This window comes from Nipponia nippon, unplaced genomic scaffold, assembly GCF_047370975.1.
Source record: "Nipponia nippon isolate SJK-2023a ecotype South Korea unplaced genomic scaffold, ASM4737097v1 scaffold_4, whole genome shotgun sequence".
Taxonomy (NCBI): Eukaryota; Metazoa; Chordata; class Aves; order Pelecaniformes; family Threskiornithidae; genus Nipponia; species Nipponia nippon.
The window spans coordinates 41496529-41516975 of NW_028262358.1; the positions used below are offsets into that span (position 1 = coordinate 41496529).

Here is a 20447-nt window from a genome sequence, read left to right on the forward strand (position 1 = left end):
TTTTCATATCAAAATGATTATGCCATGCATAGAGGCCACCATTGAACTACAGCTTTTGTAGGACAAAATACATAGGGCAACTAGTGTGATCCAGTTTGGGCATGAAAAGTCCCTTCCATGAGCAACGGCAAGTTAAAATTTTGCCAGATCACTGCTTCTGCTCGCTATAGCCATTCCCAGTCTTGCATATTCTTATGCCTTTCTTCCTCACCTTCAACATCTTCATCTGACCAGGTATCTAATATCAACTGTCCTACTGAATTTCTTGTCCTGAGCAACTCTCCTTTGACTTCATCTCCACCACTATATCCAAGAACTTTTTGTGTGATGTCTCATCTTGTTGCATGATTTCTCCAAGGTCATCCACAGACCAAGAATGTTCTCAATATGGTGGGTGACCTGCTTCTAGCTACAAAATGGCATCTCTTCTCCTGTATTTGTTTATCTTCATTCTTTGTCTGCAATTGTTGATCACTTCAAAGACCTACATTAGTTTGCCAGTTTCTAATGCACCTTCCTTTGCAGTGCCATTCTCTCCTGTGTGTGTTAACTGTTCTGTCCTTAAATGGTTTATCATCACATCACTCTTTGTTTATCTTTTAATCCAAGATCTTCACTATACCTAGATTCACATCTATGGCTATGATGGAAGAAGTTACTTCCATCTCTTGATAGATAGCCAGTAATGAGTGGAAGCATGTAGGACTAAACATTGCTTTCTTTCACGCATTACTGTGTGTAAGAAGTACAATGAAATTATCTCACAGGTTTACAGCTCGGATATTATCATTGCTTTTACTTTCCCCTCCCATATCCGTATTAAACGTTAATGCCCATGTCTTTCAAATATTGTCAAGACATGACTGACCATATAAAGGGCATTCTGTATTCATCATCTATTTTATCTGTAATTCTTATACAATTTCCTTTAGCTTTATGCAGCAAATTTATTTCGCCTTTGTGGGAACCCTGAGTTGGGTTTCATTCTTCTTCTGTGTCACAATCCAAACAGAGCTGGTCAGAAACAGAAAGGAAAGAATATTTGCCTCCCCATCTTTTTATAGACATTTTCCACTGAGAAAACATGTAGAAAAGAGATTAAGAACAATTACATTTAACTGCTACAAGCTTCAATTCTGAGAAAGAATGGCAAACAGTGTGGAGAGTTGTAATTCAGACAATACTTGCATCACGTCTCAAGGTCTTAATTTCTCCTAAAACATTTTAGTTTAAAATGTCACAGCCTAGAGTGCTTTAGGAAATTGGTTATGGAACCTGAATTAATACAAAAGCATTGATTTATGCAACAGTTGGCATGAAAAATTTCCAGAAAATGTTTTATTATGCTCTGTCCCCACCCTTGCCAATGTCATCATATTAAGAGCTTACATAAAACTATTTAGAAAATAGAGTCCTTCCTAACATCCAAGCTAGTCAGCCTCACTCATCAAATGACATGAGATATATCATTCTCATTTCATTTATGTTCAGGGAAGATGTTCAAGTAAACAAGATTGAAATGCTCAGCAGCAGTCCTAAATTTAACTTAAAGAGGCTTTGTGTGAACTATCAATATAGCAGCTCATCTTTTTGTATATGCGTACAATAACAAGGATGAATTACACAATAAGAGGGGTTATCTTTTTATTTTTTACATAATGTACTCAGCACTGAGGAAAAGAAACACCACCTGGGGAAAAATTAAATTAACAAAATTCTGATGGTCTTTTCCGAGCCAGCTTATTTTTACCTGGAGCATTATTACAGGAAGTGTTTTCTTTAGTAAAGTAGGGTTTAGGCTGCTTCAGTGTAGCCTAAAGAAAGAGAAGAAAAAAAAAAACAACTCATGAGACAACTCATGACTTTTAAATAAGGTATTCATGTTGTCATCTGGCACTTTATTTATTTGCCTTTGTGCCAGAAATCTTCCCAATATCCACAGATACTGAAATATTTCAGGATATATCGTGTTAAAAAAATAAAAAATTAGGATTTGGACTGATGGTACATCTGGTTCAACATCATGCCTCTAGCAGTGGTCAGTACAGACAATGTTGCAGGAAATGCCTTAGAGGCAAGCAATGGGAAGTTTTACTCCCCAAGTCTATCACCCACGTTAATGTAAGTAAGTCCTTAGACAAGGGGGTTTGTTTGTTTTAATTGAGTCTTACAACTCCAAACAATCTTGTGCTGTAATTCAGGGTGTGCTCGCTATCATGTTAGCTGCATTTTGCACTCACAGACATATCAGTCAAAGCTGGGACCAGTTGTGCCAAACACTAAGCAAAACGCTGCAAGCGTGCTGTTCCTACCCTAGAAAGCTTACAGTCTACTTAGACTCGCATGGATAACCTCATTAACTCAATTACATTTGTTTGCTTCCCCCTGCCTTTCACTGTTTTTCTTTTTGCACCACAGTGCAGTGAAGAGGCATTTGATGGACAAACATCAGTAGCCTTCCAGAAATTATGAACTCGAGAAAGATTCTTGATGTGGAGAAGATAGACATCCTGGCTTAGTAACATTAAGTGGTCATTTCATGCGTACAACACCACACAAGTACGTATAAAGGTGGGAAAGAGTACTAAATCTGTCAGCACTTTCAAAGCAAAGGGCAATAATCTAGAGAAAGGCTGAGGACAGTACAAAGCGTACATGTCACTGACGTGGGATGAATATGACATGAAAAACTCAATCACAATGTAGTATTATAAGGAAGTGAAGGAAAGTAAAGGAAGAATTGGAGAAGGAAAAATGAAGACAGATGGAAGACCAATCTTATCTGTAATACATCATAAGGGAGCATTGCCTTGAACTCTCTGATTCCTGGGTGACTCAGCTGTGAGCCTAGACATTAGCCTCATGTTTTCATTTCATCCAGACACACGAATTCTCAAGCACTGAAAGAGCGAAGACCTTTGCTGCTTCAGAGGCACCAAAGTGCTGGACTTTTCCTGCCCTATAGCAGGAACACATAACTACTCACGTTGACATACTAAGCTTTATTTTCAACCCTTACCGTTACCATTGCTGCTTTTGTGGCAATATACTGTAACCAAATGTGAGTATTCAAAAGTGAAAGCAACTCTTGTCACAGGATCCATATTGACATTAAGCCCTAATCTAGATCAAGTGCACTAAGCACTCTGTAAGCATAGCAGAAGACAAGGTTTGTGGTTTTGGCGGGTTTGGTTTGTGGTTTTGGGTTTTTTTTTTTTGTTTTATTTTTATCCAGGGCAGAGGAAGATTAGAGCTGAAGAGTAATGAGCAATATTAGAAAATACACTTATTTTCATCTTGTCAGATAAGTATCTTGCATCAGTCTAAGAAACAAGGAGGAAAGAGTTTGACAGAATATATGCAGACAATTCATCTTGCTTTTTTGTGTTCCACTCCACTGAATTTACTGTTATTCACTCCCATTATGGACTATTTATGATGCTATTGTTTTTCTTCCAGCATCATGTCAATATCTGATTAGACACAAATAAGCTTGTTCTGTCCCCTCTAACTCAATACTAATCTAAAATACCTCAAGTGCCATAACAGGGTTCTAAGCAGTCCAACATTTCTGTGTTAAATTTTGCATTATTGGCAGCCTGACATTTCTCCCTCTGATGTGAAAGTCCAGCTGTGTCCCAGAGAGGAAGTCAGATGGCTTTGCACTAAACCACAGTTCTCAAGGTTGTCCATACAGGCAGGAATAAGTCAATTGGAAATAGCTGTGAATAAACATCTGTTTAGTAGTACGCAGGATCTAGGATTTTTTCCTGAAAATAGAAGTCAAACAATTTCCATATATATATATATATATAAAAATTTTTTTAAAAGATATATTTTTAGTTCAACTCCTATAGTCCTCAGCACAGTTACAGTTCCTTAAACTGGCATCAGCCCAAATCATTTATTAATAAGGCTGCTTTTGTTGCCAACTAAAGCCCTAACTGCATGGAAAATTTCAGAGAGACCTTAAGGCAAAACCCCCACAAAAGTCTTCTTTATTTATAAATATACATGTATCTTGACAGAGCTGCCTTGTTCCCTCAATTAGGGTCTGCTCCAGCTGTGTCGTAGAACCCTTGATACTCCAGTTGGTGTAACTTGAAGTGAATAGATCCTGCCTGCTGATTTCTGAGGAAGGCATACAGAGAAAAGACAAAAATACCTTGTCCATGACCTAGAAAACTATTCCTTACACAAATATTAACATGTAGTATAGCTTATGTGTCAAAGAGAGAGAATGTCAAGTTACTTAAAAATTCCTTTAATTATAGTGTCTGCTGTGAGCTATTCATATTCTTTGTTGATGATATTTCATTCCACATTCTCTTCTGGTTCTATTATGAAAAGAAGTGCAGAGAAGAGCGCCTTGAAATATTTATAATGAGTATATGTAAAGGCAGCTTTAGAGAACGTAACTTAAACTTGCCATTAGAAAGATAGCCTGTATGTAAACTGCTGTGCTACAGAGTAGAACATTGAAGAAATAGTCATACAGTTCTGATGGAAAAGATAGTAAAGGCCCAGGCTATTCCATGAAGCAGAGAAACCTCCAGATCAGAATGTAGTGATTAAAGTATTGGAAAGAAATTTATTCAACACAATGAAACTGAGTTTTCTTATGTTTAGATGTGAAGACATCATCATAGGGAATTTAGCATCAGTAAGGATTAAGATTTTGAACATTTGTTGACTTCAGATAGAATAAAGAATTCTCTTCTTATGCTGCAAAATGCAGGAAAAAAAAAAAGGTTTGATCCAGGTCAGGGGGTGTATACATGTAAACTGCAAAAATCATTGTATATTTTCAGTATGATGAACTTTGAAAACTGCTGTTTTTTTGGGTGTTTTTGACTTGTTGTTATCTGATGACTGAGATACATTACAGACATTATGTAGACACCAAGAATTTCAATAACTGGAATTGATTACAAGACTATTTCAGAGCTATCTAAACTAAGTTCTCACTACTTAAATGTCTTTTTTACCTAGCACATCTTGATTTTTGTTTTATAGAACCATTTGTCTAACGACTACATGAAAGTGCATTCAACCTCACGTTCTTCTGTTAAAACAATTTCTTAGTAAAACCTCAAATACAAGATGCTTCTGAATTCTTCTACATTCTTGAGCACAACTGGTTTCTAGAGGCACACAGATGTAACTGGACTATGTGGTATTAGTTATCTCAACAGTTTGAGGCTTTTGCACATATTTCAGACTGTTTCTGCTGCTAGAAGAAATATCCACAGAAACTGGGTTTATATTGTTACCTCATTTGTCATCCCAAACCGGATAAAATGGGTCTAATGAACTAAGCCACCTACTTGGTTGGTTATTTTTAAACAGTAAGGGTATAGCTTCTTGTCTTTCATAAAATTACCCCCCTGACACCTCTAGACATCTCATAACTTTGTATCAGTTAGAAATGATAAGGATCCAGCTTAGGGAGATCAGTTGCAGACCTTGGAAGATTGAACATGAGCTGCTGTAACACCTCATTATCTGCTATTTATTTATTTAACGCACTCGTCATGTTTTTCTTGGAGGATTTCTGTTTAAATCAAAATCCACATCCAGCATAGATAGGGTGAGTACAAATTGTTTGACACTACACCAAGGCTATTTTGGAAACATGATATAAACCTCCTTTGTCAAATTAATTGAGCACCTATTTTTCTTAGTTTACCCCTACCATGTCCCCTCTTGAGGGCATGCAGGAAAGAAAAGATGAAAGAAAAGGAAAAAACCAATCCATTCATTCAAGCAGGTAGCCTCGGTCCTGTTAATAGAAGTTAGTCAAGTGTTACGTGGGCAGCCTGATGGCCCTGCCCTGTAGTTACATAGGAACACAGGTGTGCTGCTGAAGCAGCAAACCTGTGACTACGGTGGAGGTACGCCATACTACTTCTCTGTCCTGTCCTCTCTCCAACATAGGCACACAGTGTAAACAGGCTACAGAAGAAAGAGAAGGGAAACAAAGTACAAAGGATGACAGCTGTCATATTCTACTGCTTGCTTTGAGAGGTCGTCCCGTGGCATTAAGACTCAAAGCCACCATGGAGGAGAGGGAGGAGGGTGTGCAGCCACAGACATTTCTTCCACATAGCCAGCAGCATGCAAACAGCATTGGGTAACAATAAGTGAAGGTAGCTGGAGGCTGGGGAGAAGGAGCTTATTACTTTTCCCTGTTCTTTTCTTTCAGTAAAGTAGTACCTTAACAATACATGCACCCTAACTACCTGCCATGGGCCATCCAGTGCTTGGTCTTAAAAAAGGCTTATTCCTAAAGAACAGATGAAGTTTAGAGTACTCATCTGAGCCTGTAAGTATGATCAACTTTTTTACAACAACAAAAAAGCTTTTCTTTTCTGGACTGGGAGCTTGATAGGCAGTTAGGGATTCAGTTACATATTTTCTGCTATGTTTTTAGACCTTCCAATTTCTCTGAAAGTATATGCATATGTCAATGTGTTATGCCTGAAATATATTTAGCTACACTAACACCTTTGGAGGTAAAATGCAAGTGTATGGCTGCTCCCAGTCCAGCCATCTCTGACTGGCACACTTTTCTGTCTTTGATGCCACCCATGTGACACTCCAAATAAGTCTCATTCACATGTGCCCAGAGTTCAATTCAACTCTTTCGTTCTTCATCGCTATAAATGCCCTTTACCCTTATGCAAGGCTGGTTACTGCATGGCATTCCTTCTACTTAGAGGGTGGAAAACCCCTTAAGAACATAAGGCTGTTCAGAACTGCTCCCTGGGGTGGCTATAAGCTAAAACCCCAAATTCAGCCTTCTTCCCTGTGAGATAATGCCGATACAATCCCAGGAGAGTTCCAGACACTGCCAGTAACGTGTGAGCCAGTTAGTTTTTGTCCAGCCAGAATCCTTATTTAGCAGCTCATCCTGTTTTTCCTCAGCTCTTAGACCATTTCTAAAACATACCTTTAATAAAAGTAATAACAATAATAAAGTGGTCATAATGCAATCTTACCTTATTTCCTGACAAAATGTATTCTGATGTGGATTCGGCAACTTCTACTTGCATTCAGTAGTAACATTTCCACACAGACTATACTTATACAAGAGTCAGTGTCTGGCTTTTTTGCTCTGGGCACCATTTCCAGTCACATGAACTGGGAACAGCTTGATTCAGATGTTAACAGCCACTGACATTTACAGGAATGCTGTTTAAAAAAAAATAAATCATAAATGCCTTGAGAAATTTCACTGCTTAAAAGGCTTATCACAAAAGTTATTGAAAATACAGTATGCATGTTATTTGTGAGGAACCGTAGTGTAATATCAGTGTTCACGGTGACATGACACATAGCTATATAGTATGTTAAGGAGCAAACCATATTGAATAAAGTTCTGCCCTGACTTTCATATCTTTACAAGCTCAGTGAAGTAGGACTTGTGTGCAAACTAGGGAAGAATCTGACTTTTGGATTTTAAATGGATGTCAGGGTTTGAGAAGTTAAATGGGACGAATTCCACCTCTGGATGACAGAAGTGATGAATTACGATAAATCTGTGATTGGCACCTAAGCTTCCAGTAAACTTCCTTCCCTCTCTTCATTTATTTTAAAGACAATTTTCAGTTTTGTAGAGGGATTTATTTTTATTGTTTTAGATTTGAAGGAGCTCTCCATCAGGTTGGCAACATTGAGGTAGGGGGAAAGATGACAGATTTGTGGTTTACATTTCACAGGACTGCAGCAGTGGAGACACTCAGAGTTTAGATCTCGTTTGTTGCAATTCATTTCACTCTCTAAGGAAGTTTCATGTTCAGAAGGTGGCCTCAAGGGGCATAGCTATGTCCCTGAATCATTATATTACAGGATAAGAGGTAGCTGGGTCCAAGCATTTGACAGGCTTTTGTCCCTCTCTGTGTAAATGGAAGTTACATGGATTATTTTAAGCCTGCCTTCCTCCCACCCAGGATGCTTCCTTTCTGCACTCTGTGGTCTTTTAAAGTGAACCAAAAAAAACTGAAGACCTCATGAAGCCTGCAAAGAGCATCCAGAAGTGTTAAAATCTTTTGTGTCTCGAGATCAGCGAGAGAGGAAAAAATAACTCAAACCCAGTTATACGAAGGCAGATTAAAGCAATACATGCACATTGTCCCTTTATAACCTTTGCATGGTTCTGGGAACAGAATATTGGTATTTTTCTAAGGGGAAAGAGAAAAAAGGAAGTCATACAGTTCTTTCCTCATTAGCATGGTTCCCACAGCTCTTGCACCTTCAGCCAAAGAAGTGACCAAACTACTGGCAAACCAAGTTTCCATGCTATGTACAGGAGGGAAAAGAAATTGATAGGTACACAGCAGTGCAGAACAGTTGCTCCAACACAGCTAATAAATACCTGCTGTCTAGTGCATGCTTTGCAGGAAAAGCCTATACACATTTTGTGGATGTCAGACTTCCTAACTATGTGCAGATCACCTGTATCATACTTGTACATTAAGTCCATCCAACATTTGTCAGAAAGGGGCTGATTTTTTATGTTTGGTATGGGCAATCAAAGGAAAGACGCAAAGCTGTTTACTAAGGGATACTCTTAGCTGGATTTTTTTTTTTCAGAAACTAGTAGCAATCTAATTTAGTGATCATGTCCCTCAAAAATGAATTAATGTCAGGAAACACCCCCTTCATATGCATTTCGGATACAATAACTATGTTATACTGAATGAGCACGAGCTACAGAACTGGTGGTTGTGTTCTGCAGAAATGGCTGGGGTATGAAGTAGGTAGTGTTGCAGTACGAGCTACTATCCATATGGTATAGCATCCACACTGGCAGATCTGTCTGATGCCTGCAAATAATTGAGAATAGATGTAATCTTGTCATTTGCTTTGAAAATTCTCCTGAAAGATAGGTGAGAAGAGGGTGATTCTTGGGAAAAACTAGATTCATCATAACCCTGTATATACATCCCAAAAGGTAGATATAATGAGGCGGTGAGTAGAACAGTTGTTTCATTTAGTCTGAAAGCATGAGAAGATGTTACTGTTTCTTTGTCATATTTTCAGTCTAGATTACAGTTAAAGAATTAAGCGTTCTTCTGAAAAAATGAATAGTTTTAGCCAAAAGGGGTGAAATTTCGATACTCCAGAAGGAAGAATCCCATCAGCCTTCAAACACAGCCATGGGAACATTGCAGTATTCCTGCTTCATGAGATTTCTTCCTCAACCCAAGACTTAATGGAATAGACCTAAAGGAGATTAGGTAGCTCACTGTTTTCTCCTCCCCCACGTTGACTGCATCATCATTATTAAGACACTGAATTAGACAGAACAAAGACATCATAACCATCTGAAAACTCCACAGTCCAAAAGAGGGTGATTTACCCTGCCTGAGTGGGTTAGCAAGATTATCATGAAGACATTATTTGAGATTATTTCCTGAAGTCAGCTGATAAAGTAACAAATGATGTAAAGATATTTGGAGGAAGGAAGATAGTGCAAGCAAGATTAGAAGCTATGGGAGGGTCAGAAAATACCTTTTGGTTAAAAAAACAAAACAAAACAAAAACCCCCAAAACCCCCAGAAAACAAACACACCCTGGTAAGATTGCTTTAAAAAATATGAATGGGAAAACTTCCCTTTGAATTAATTTTGTCTGCAGAACAGTCACAGCAGTAACTGAAACAGAGACTGAACATGCTCGAGCTCACCAGTCTACAGAGCTCCCTCCACTTCAGTTATTAGACTGTGTGGGATCCCCTGAACTTATGATCCAGGTTTCACTCCCCCAAGGAGAGCTATGCACTGATCATTTACTGAGTCACACATGTGGGTGGATTTTGTGTCTTTAGCACTACATGAGCTAATTTAACTGCAGGTGCAAATCAGAGAAATTGCTCCTGTACCTGTTTTCCTCCAATTATCAAATCATTCTATCTTAATGTTAAGACAAGGTTGATCAAAACTGATGCCCTACAAGGAAAGCACCCATATGGATGTGTTTTGCTACAACACATCTCCCAAGGTTCTAGTCAGTCAAGAAGGGAAAGTGGATTTTAATTTGTTGTTTCTACCCTGTCAGGAAAAAATTATAGTGAAGTTGCCACATTTAGTATCAGTGTCTAGGAAATTGCAATGATGGAAGAGCCAGAGGACATGGGGTTTGGTTGTTTTCTTGTTGTTGGGTTTTTTGTGGGTTTTTTTGTTGTTGTTGGTTTTTTTTTTTTGGTGCAGGGCACAAATAAAAACCTAGCTTTGCTGAAATATAACTAGAAGATAGTATGCATTAAAATCATTGCACTGCCAAAAGTCATGCCTAGGGTAGAAATGGAATGCTTTTTCCACTGCCCAAAGTAGTATCCAGAACGATATGAAGTGAGAGTAGTTGCCTTTTCCCCCCCACAAGCAGTTGAAGGCAAGCTAGAAATGTTATTTCTTGAAAATTGAGTCACCAGGTACAAAAGCTTTTGCGAAGAAGGATCTTGCAGAGGTTCTCAATATTACAAAGTCAGAACTCCGCTTTCTTTGTGTAGCACAGCCTCCTCAGAGGAGGTGATAGTTACAGCTAAGTACCCTGTAATAGCCTTGCCACTGGCCCTCTATATGCTGGAAATTAAAAGTTACATTAGATTTTGAAGGAACGGTTAAGTGCCCACCAAGTTCTAATCCTACTCTCATTACCAAAATGGTGCTGTAGGACTGAAAGCCACACAACATGAAACTTAAGAACTGTAAGTCAGAGCACATCACTGTTGCAGAAATGCAACGCAGCAAACAGAATAGTTTTAACACAAGAAAATGTGTTCAGGAAGTATGCTTTCCTTTGCTCAAAAGTTCAGCACAAAGCAAGCTCTTTCACTGCTTTCAAATCCTGTGATACAGTATTTAATCTGATTTCTCGGTTCTGAAGTGTGGTGTGCCAGTGTTTGTGATGATCCAGGCACTGAAATTCTTGCATGTAGAATAATTAAGCATTTTAAACTGAGTTGCTGATCAAGATAGAATAGGATCACACCTCAGTGGAGGCACTCAAAGGACATGGGAAAAAGCCAAATTATGGAGCAACATGAAGGTCTGTGCTTCCATCATTACTGCTCAGAGGTGTATCTTACTTTACACATACAGGGAGAGAAAAAGAAAATCTCCTAATATCCTTTCTTTTTGTGGCCATTTTGTCAGGTGAATCATCTCTCTGGCACAGAAACCCATAGAAAAATCAAGTGATAAATCTCTATAAATTTGTCTTTAGTTTTTAGCCTTTATTTTACCTTCTGGTCATTATTTCAAACCCACTTACTGAAATATTGGTGAACATACTGCTTCACCAGAGCTCCTGCAAAGTGGTGCACAGAGTAAGTTAAGGTAGATATTTTGCATAAGCAGGGTTTTTATATGATATAAAGCATCCTCAGAATGCCAGATGAGTATTATTAAATTTTATGGTATCCTGTACAGAGATAGCATTCATTTTATGGAGACAGCAAGAGTCATAAAGCAATTAGAGTATCAACTTGGCCTTTATATCATATTCTACATTTCAAAGGCTAAGGCAGAATTCCCAGAAAAGTCCTACATTTTTGGGACAGACAGGACTACTGTTGAAAGGGTACGTTATCACCTTAAAAAAAAAAAAATCCCATCAGCCAACAGAAATGGCCAGAAATAGTACAGAATATGTCTACAATAACTATACTACTGGGAAACATGCAATTCTTACTCTCAGCCCAAAACAGCAACTTCATTGCTCTGCTAACTGCTGTCAGCTTCAGGAAAAAGCACCAGGCAGGATTTCCTCTGGCTTTTCCATGTACGTGGGCCTGAGGAGAATCATAATCCCAGTATTTGGGATATACTATATTATGTCAGAAATTAGGTGCATGTCAGTGAATATACTCCCAGTTTTAACACTCTGCCTACTGGGTTTATCATGCAGCACCTGAAAGAGAAGACTCTGTGTGATGAGAGAAAGAGAGCAAGAAGATGAAGAGAAGATAAAAGTTAGACTGATCATTAAGAAAATAAAGTTGTTGACTTTGTTTATAGGAAACCATAGAGTTGTTTTCTAACAATTGCAAGGATTGGGAAAGTGTTTCACAGTTCAAATTGAAAATTATTTCTAGCATCTGTCATCATTTTCTGGGCAGACCCTGGGTAATTCACACAGCTGAACTTGTAAGTAATGCTTTGCACACTCAGCAAACACATGAATCAGGATGGGTCCAGCAACAGCAGCAGAAATCTCACAGATGTCTCGGTATTGTTGAGTCCCTTTTACAAGCGTGGAAGCACGGACAGGCAATGTACGTTGCCAAAAGCTGTCCAGCTATTAGGCGACAGAACTGCCTCGAGACCAAGGCTTGTGCCCACGTCACTGAATACCACAGCCCTTGAAAGAAGTCCATCACTTTAGTTAAAGTTGTGTTCCTGTTTTGGGGTCCCCAGTTGGTCCTTCACTTCTCAGGAAGATCTAAAGCTGTACCTGCTTGGTAGTGCAAGTTGCACTGAATAAAAGAGACGCTCTGTTTAAGGACAAAGAGTGGAAGATTTGGCTGTAGATACGACCATCTCCTTTTAACTGTTCCTCGGGTGAGAGATGGAAAGGAAACTCTGCATGCGAGTGGCCGCATAGAGATATATCTTCTAACATTTGTTACAAAAACATATCCTGCCTAAAGCTGAAGCTACAAGTGTTGTGACAGATTTTCTCACATTACCTTTCAAACCAACCCACCAACCTGAAGTTTGCTACTGATAAAAGCATGTTGTTTTGATGTACAGTTTGTATGCTTTATATGTCACTCCCTGCCTATTCAGTTGTTTTTCTTCATTCAGTGCTCAACTTATTGTTGAAAAAACCGAAATCTTCTTGTGAACATTTTCCTCCCTCCACAGCAACCTATGGATATTTTAAGATATATGCATGAATGAAATTTTTCCATAATATTCCTATTCTTGAACTCGGAACCTTTCTATGTTTTAGTTTGAAATAAAGCAAGTTACATTTTTCTTCCAGTTAAAAGGTTCCTACCCTTAAGATGTAAAGCATTAGCTGTGTAAAAAACATGGTTAAAAAAAACCCAACACAATTACTTCTCCTTGCAGAAGGCTTCTTGCAAGACATCTTTAAGGTGTAAATATAACTTGTAACAGAAACAATACTGGCTAAAAATTATAAAAATACAAAAATAAAAACCCCCAAACATTTAAACAATTCTGATTTAAATGAATATATAAAGATACATTTCTTAAGACAATGTCTAAAGACCCAGTAGAAGTCTGAGGAATTCACTAAAATGGCAGAAGACTTACCTTCAGAAGAGTCAGCATGGAGGCTCTTGTTTCTTTTTTACCTCGTACTTGATCAAATGCTTGTAGCAAGACTTAATGCGGACTCCCTCCACCTCTGTAGTGGTCAAAAAAAAATGATAGCCAAAGTCTAAGCACTGCTATAGGTTTGGCAAGCTGAAGAGCAGTAACATCTGGCTTTTTGCCTGAAATTAATTGGAGAAATGTATTACAGGCTGTGCTCTTATCGTCATCTGCCAAGAAGCATTTAGAAAATACTTCTTTACAAGAGGAAAAAGGAAGATTTTTCTTTTTCTTTCCAGAGAAATGCATATATCAGACAACACTGTCAAGCAGATAACAATAAAGAACTGACTAGTGAATATGAGAGAAAAAAAAGTTATACCATGTAGATTTTCTTTTAAAAAAATGTAATATCAGATGTAGAGAGAGACAATTACCTTTTGCTATGGATTTCAGTGTGAACAACCTAGTTGATAAACAAAGTTTCAGCTTTAAGATGCCTTGCACAGGTATCGTTTGAGCACTGAAATTCAGACCTAATTTTTCCTCTTTGTATAGATCATCAATCAGTAGAAATTAACATTTCTGCAGGACTGTGAAATGGCACCTGTGACTCTTTACCATCCCTCCTGGCTTTGCCACAGGTGTCCCAGGGCCTGTGTCAGTGCTGCATTAATGCTGGCAGCAAAGGATTTACGTGTATCCTTCTCTGTGGGTGGTGCTAAGACTCTACAGGGAGGAACCAGAAAACAATAAAGACTTAAAAATATGGGGAAAAAGGGAAAAGAAAAAGCTCCCTGAAGAGCATAAGCTGGAAGCCTCTATTCTGCTAATGGCCATTAGCACAACAACTTACATGGTGCACAGACATCAGGGTAGTCTCTATTTATACCCTTAAGTGAATCTTACATTTGGATGAAGGTGGGTGAATGTTGTGGCAGAGAACAGAACAGCACAAAGAAGAAAACAGCAGAAATAAAATAAAGTGAAAATGAGGATAAGCAGGCAAGAGGGAAACCAGAGTAGGATACAAAAAGAGATTAGGTAGAAAGAATATGGCACAAACTTTTTTTTCTCCCCTTACTTCTTGCATCACATCATGTGGCAGGAAAGGCCTGGAGTGGCAGGCATTCACTAAGAGCATGACCATCAGCCTGGCTCCCTTGAGAGGAGGCTCCCAGCGGGCCACTTTAGGCAACAGTGGCAGGAGCTTCTCCCCAGCCCTGGACCAGCCATGTGTCCGCTGTGGCGGGTGGGGGATCAGGGCTTAGCCTGGCCAACAGGGCTGTGCAGCAGGAGAGATGCCTCAGCACACTGCTAAAACAAGGCTCTGTGGGGAACAACCACGCTCTTTCAAGCAGGAGTGAGCTGTTGAATGCCTTCCCGAAAGACTGACAGTCCTGCTGTCAGAGCAGAAGGGTTTCTTGCCTCCTTGCTGGTAGCAGATCCTCTCTGCTCTGCCTGCATGGTGACGCACAAAACTGTGAGGGCTGGCACTGAATTCTTCTAGACCTGTTTTAGGCAGAGCAGATGTAACATGGCTTTGCAGTCCACAGCCATATGCCGTAGGCTGGCAAGCCAGCTAGGATGGTAGCTGTATGTTCCCCAGTCTTTCAGCGTTAACGTTGATAAGCAACACCAGTTTTTCCAGTGCATACGGTCTTTTAAATCATCACTGCAGAATTTACCTTGGGCTGGTCTGGCTCCACGGGGCTGATAAAAGCTTGTCTTGTACAGAATAACGTCTGCTGCGTGATCTGCAGCACTAGAGCTACGCTCGGTGCAGTTCAGTAAACTCACAGCTGTGAACCAGAGGAGGTGCTGCCCAGGTAGAAAGCTGGATGCAGGCAGAGTAATGAAGACAGGAGACACCTGTGGCACAGCACAGTAATTAGAGCTTAAATGAAGATTAATCCCCAGGAAAATCTTTCTATTTAGGCACTGACAAATACTTCGTTTCAATCAAAAGCAGTGCCACAGAACGTTCAAACATACCTAAATTCATTTTGGGGAACATTTTATTGTACCATGGATCTAGTAATCTGAGATTTTTGTCCCAAACTGTGATATAAATGAGCACAGGCATAGCAGGCTTTTCCACCTGCACAAATTCCATTTTCATATCAGTTAACCAAACTATTTAACTCAGCCATGAGAATAAGAGTGATGGCCCCAGTATGAGAATATATATCAACTCCTAGATTTATCTTTTAATCAAATACAGTTTAAGCATTTGTATAAAGGTGAGCATGTGGATGGTTGATTGAACAGAAAAAAAGCTGTAGGTTGTATACCGCTGGTTATGTCTCTATCAGCTACACTCTCATAAGGAAAGAATTACAGTTAAGCTGTGAAGGACTTTGTGAAGGTTTGTGCAATTTTGATCATAAAATGAATACTTGCTTTATTTTCACATGTATCTGTTAGGCTTTTCTGCATAGTTTGATTAGCAAAGTGGCATCTTGGGAAAGTAAACAGTCCACTGGCATGGGTTTTCATTCACGTTTATTGACAGAGCAAGCTAATTAAGTGGAGCTAGGCTTATATGCCAAATTAAAAATCTAATGCTGAAATTGGGAATCAATCTCCCTGTTAGTATTGCCAGTGACGTCAGCAGGACAGCACTTATGAAGGTTCACATGGGTGTATGGGCCTGCTTTACTGTTCAGCGTTGTATTCTTTCTTCTGCATCTAAATAAATAAGTATGGCTAATATAGCAATTTCTTTAGAATACTTAACTCTTATTCAAATATACCTTAAAGATTTTGAATCAAGTTTTTCTCCCCTAAACCATACAAACATGAAACTGCATATAACCATCCAACACCAGAAAGTGGAGCATTAAGAAAAACACCAAAACGTAGCACTAAACCCACAGAAGCTGTCAGTGCTGCAGCTTTTAAAATCAGCATATTTCTCTTCCTGTTCCCAGGTCTTCCCTTCCTAGGCTCCATCTCTGATCACTCTTTTTGTATACCTTGAAACTGCTCTCTTTCCCCAAGTCCCAGTTATTTGTTCTTCCACCTCTTGGCTCTTGCTTTTACTTTTTAAAAACTTGTCTTTTTCTCTTAAAATGTTATGAAACAATTCATACCTGGAAATGAATGTGTGGAAATAAATCAAACCCCAGGGTATGATGGTGGGAATGCTGAGAAGTTATAGTGTGTTCATCTGCCATTTGGATATAACAGGGGAAGAAGACTGAAAAAATGTCGATCCTTTACTGCCGGGGCAGAAGGAAACAGATTATATAGGTTAGAGGCTATTAGTTTTTGGATGAGTGGAACCTGAAGGACAGCAATTTATTAAGATAAATATTTTTGAAATCAAAGCATTTCTACTAGGGGGAAAAAACCCAGCTTTCTTGATGTCAGTGGCCCACATAAATGATGCAAAGCCTCAGCAGCCCCAAGCCCAGCAGTGTGTTTCAGGGAACCCAATTTAGTTACACACAGAGCCCACGGTAAGGTGAAGGCTCCTGCAAATGGTAACTCCTCATCCTTTAATGTTGAATTAAACCTGCCTGCATCCAACAAGCAGAAAACCCAAAGCTTGTGATAATATCTGAACGGTTTCCAGTTTCTGAGATAGGAGTACCCATGTACTTGGGATTCTCGGTATCACCTCCTCCACCCGGAGGGCAGCTTTCTAACCAAGGAGGGCATGCCCTGGTGTAAACACAGGAGTTAGCAGTGGTACAGTGCTTTTGCAGAGCAGGAAGCGATTAAAGATGTAGGAAACCTGGTGGGGGTCCAACTCCCAGTCACTGGGGCCGGAAAGTCTCCGGCCCCCAGCTAGAGAAGGGCACGAGCCGGGGAAGGTGGGAGGCAGCCCCTGCCCGCTTGCTGAGCCTGGGGCAATGGCCCAGTCAGCGCTGCAAGGTGCACGGGATGGGAAGGAAAGCTGGCACGGGGGACTCGAACGCGCTCAGTGGCATGGCTGCAAAGGTGAACCTTGCCTTCCAGTCCTTGCTTCCAGCAGTCTGTATGCACATTGGCTGACATGGTCCTTGGAAAGGGAGACACTCTGTGGAGCAGGTGTTCAGACATCGCCCGCCTTAGGTGCATGCCTTGACTATTTGCCTGCATGGGTGCCCTGAGAGTTAGCAATATGGTGTAGGAGGATGTAATAAGATGAATGTATTTGCTTAGAGTGAAAAACCCTGAGATGATACTGACCACTCCTGATTAGCTCCTAGATGTTCTGCCTTTGAAGAAAACACCAGAGGAGCGATCTTAAGTAGCTGTGTTACAGGTTTTCTTTTTCCTTGTGACAAGTAATGTTCAGGTACACGCCAAGAACCGTGATCCAAGAACCATGATCAAGAACTGTTGTACCAAAGACATACTTTCTTGGTTTTTACTTGTCCAGGAATTAGAATTTAGGAAAAAATATCATTTAACATCATGTACGCTTTTATCTTATTCAGATGGTGTGCATGGTGTAGGTGTATATATATAATCTATAGATGCAGGTACTCATATAGCCATATATTTAATGTAAAAGACTACAAGTAAATTTAACAGGAGAACATATTTAATCCATTGTTAACAATCTAAATTTTAAAAAAATTGAGATATCAACTATCTTGATATATTTTCATACTTTCTTATAACATTTTTTTGTGGCGAGACTGCCTCTGCCATCAGCCCGAGGACTGGAGAGCACTTGCTCCTCAGGGAGTTGTGAGGGTGCCCGGGGGAGGGAGCGCAGCTCTGCATGGCAGGCTGCAGTCTCTCAAATGATCGTGCAGTGCCACCTACTTGCTGCTGCTGAGGTTTGCAGAAAAACAGTTACTACGGTTAAAACCAACTGCTTCTTTAATAGGTTATTAGAGAAGTGATTCTCTTGGTTTGTTGGGAGGGAGGGGCTCATGTTTTTCCCCCGCCCCCAACAAGATGTCATTCCAACATCATCTGCTTATAGAATATTTCAGAATTTAACTATTTTATTTCAAATTTAGAAGGCTCACATTCATTACTATGGCATACAAAACGTTTACCTGAACAACATACAAAGCTACCAAGCTTCTAACAGGCAATTAAGAAGTGATGCTTGAGAAGAGCAGTTACGACAAATGTAATTAACTAGAGAAAAAGATTTTCCTTCTACACATGACAAGATCTTATGGAAATAAGAGCAAGAGCTAGCTTACATTGCAGCCCCAGGAAAATATAGGAATGTAAGCATGCACATGCGAGCCTGCGGCAATAGCACAGTGCTATCCATCGGGGCTGCTCCCACCGTTAATAGAGGGACGCCCTTCAGTTCAGAACCAGATTGCAGAACAAGGATAGCAGTATGGTCAGCCTCAGTGTAACTACGCAGGTATAATGTAACCATAAAAGTAACTTGCATGGTTGCTTTTTGATTCTTAAAATTACAGTGTGGCTTCTCACAGTTGTATAAAAAGTTTTCTGTCTTTCCTAGATCTGTATCTCAGGTACTTATGTGGTTATCTGCGCTTTCACATAATCAAACCAAAGCCAAACTGAACAAAAATAAATAGGATTCTAGCCCTTACAGCTACAGAACATTATTTGAAAACACAAACATTAAAGGCTTAAAACCCCCAAGTATTAATTAAATAATCCCTCCTACCTCCTGGCTTCCTTTAAAAATAAGTAAATATGTAAATAAACAAACAGCCCTAATTCTGGGAGTACTAATGCATGACCTTTTCATTTGTAGTATGGGAACTGATTTTATATCCTGGATCAAAACACTTTCCCTTCAGGGGATGAGTGTCTGTGTGTGTTTACAGCCTTTGGCAGAGGAGTGGTTTTGTACAGGTCTATATAAGGCCTCTGTGTGCCCTCTATAGCATAAAATAGGTTGAAACAGTGATGCATGATATCAGCACAAATTCAGGACCTTTGGTAATGAATAAGGGTTAATATTTTATAACCAGGATCTTCAATTCCATCTGATCTTTAGATTTTTCTTTGACATTGGAATTTTTGGCTGGTGAGGATGAGAAGGTGTCTAACTAATACAAGTCAACTTCCTGCAAAAGGAAAGAAATTCCTCTCCAGATGTGAGGATCAAATCCATTAAACACCCCACCAGACTATGAAATAGATTTTTTTCTATATTATTTATTGGTCTGTTCAAAAGGATTCTGTTCTCTTAAGCAAGCAACATAAAGGCATCCTTAAAAATGCTTTCAGGATCACCTGTTGTGTTAGAACATCTTGAAGAATATCTGCGTGAAAACATACAAAAATCAGCGGATGGCACTGTTGGCTTGCAAGTGAAGAGTCATCTCCTAAATTTTAAAATATACATGGATTTTAGGGTTAGCTGTATATTGATTTATGTTTGCCTAGAACTTAGCAGAATTTGCTGTATTTAAGCAAATCTACCTTTCTTAAACAAAGTCTATTTCCATGCTGAAATCATCAGAACTGATGGTTATTTAATTCTGACATTCCATAGCTCACTTGCAATAGAAAGTGTTTGGACACAAATATTAGACTGAAAAAAATCATCCCTACAATCACTGTGAGGAACATACTAGGTCTTGAAACACTGACAAATGTCTGATTTCACCTCTTTAGTCCATAAGCACATATCACGAAGACTTGGTTTACTGAAATCCTGTACAAATGACACATTTTTCCATCCATAGGGTACTTTAGAGACTTACTCTCTCATTCAGGCTCTGCCAACTTTGTCTCAACTGATCACAAGTTCCCCGAGAGCCCTTGAACACTCTGTGCATCTTTGAAACAAGATGAGACAGAGAAAACAACATTGCTGGAAAACCATAATGTGGTCGGGTACGCGGAGAAGTAATGCAAACCCAATGACAAGGCAATCGTCTTCACTGGAGCACAGCACACCGAGCTAGTTTAACGCTTGGCAGCATTTATTCTGCACTGCAGCTCGAGCACTACACACAGTAGGGAGGGGGGATCCCACAATTCTTTCTTGTGCAGATCGTATGCTTGCACATAGGGATAAGGAATTGCCAGTCGCATTTGCCGTAGGTATACAGGCTGAGGCCATAATATAACTATGGAGTTAATTCATTCAAAATAAGTACACTTTAAAGTCATTTTGAACACAAATCAAAACCCAGTCTCAATGTCAAATTTAATTTGAACCTACAGTGTGGATACACTCTTGCAGGTTGTTTGTAAGCTTGCTCAAAA

The 20447-nt window shown here is 39.5% G+C and overlaps 1 long non-coding RNA gene across 3 annotated transcripts; it reads right to left on the minus strand.

The window, feature by feature from the left end:
- Window positions 1-1655: 1655 nt before the first annotated feature.
- Window positions 1656-13835, minus strand: LOC148053265 (uncharacterized). 3 transcript variants are annotated; one of them, XR_015708973.1, is made up of 4 exons: window positions 13727-13835; window positions 13290-13383; window positions 7002-7194; window positions 1656-1814 (listed from the first exon to the last, which is right to left on the minus strand). It is a non-coding gene; the product is annotated as an uncharacterized LOC148053265 (long non-coding RNA). The 3 variants fall into 3 exon arrangements; XR_015708971.1 differs by having other exon boundaries at window positions 13290-13471; window positions 13727-13796; XR_015708972.1 differs by lacking the exon at window positions 1656-1814 and adding an exon at window positions 3213-3722 and having other exon boundaries at window positions 13290-13471; window positions 13727-13796.
- Window positions 13836-20447: the final 6612 nt, after the last annotated feature.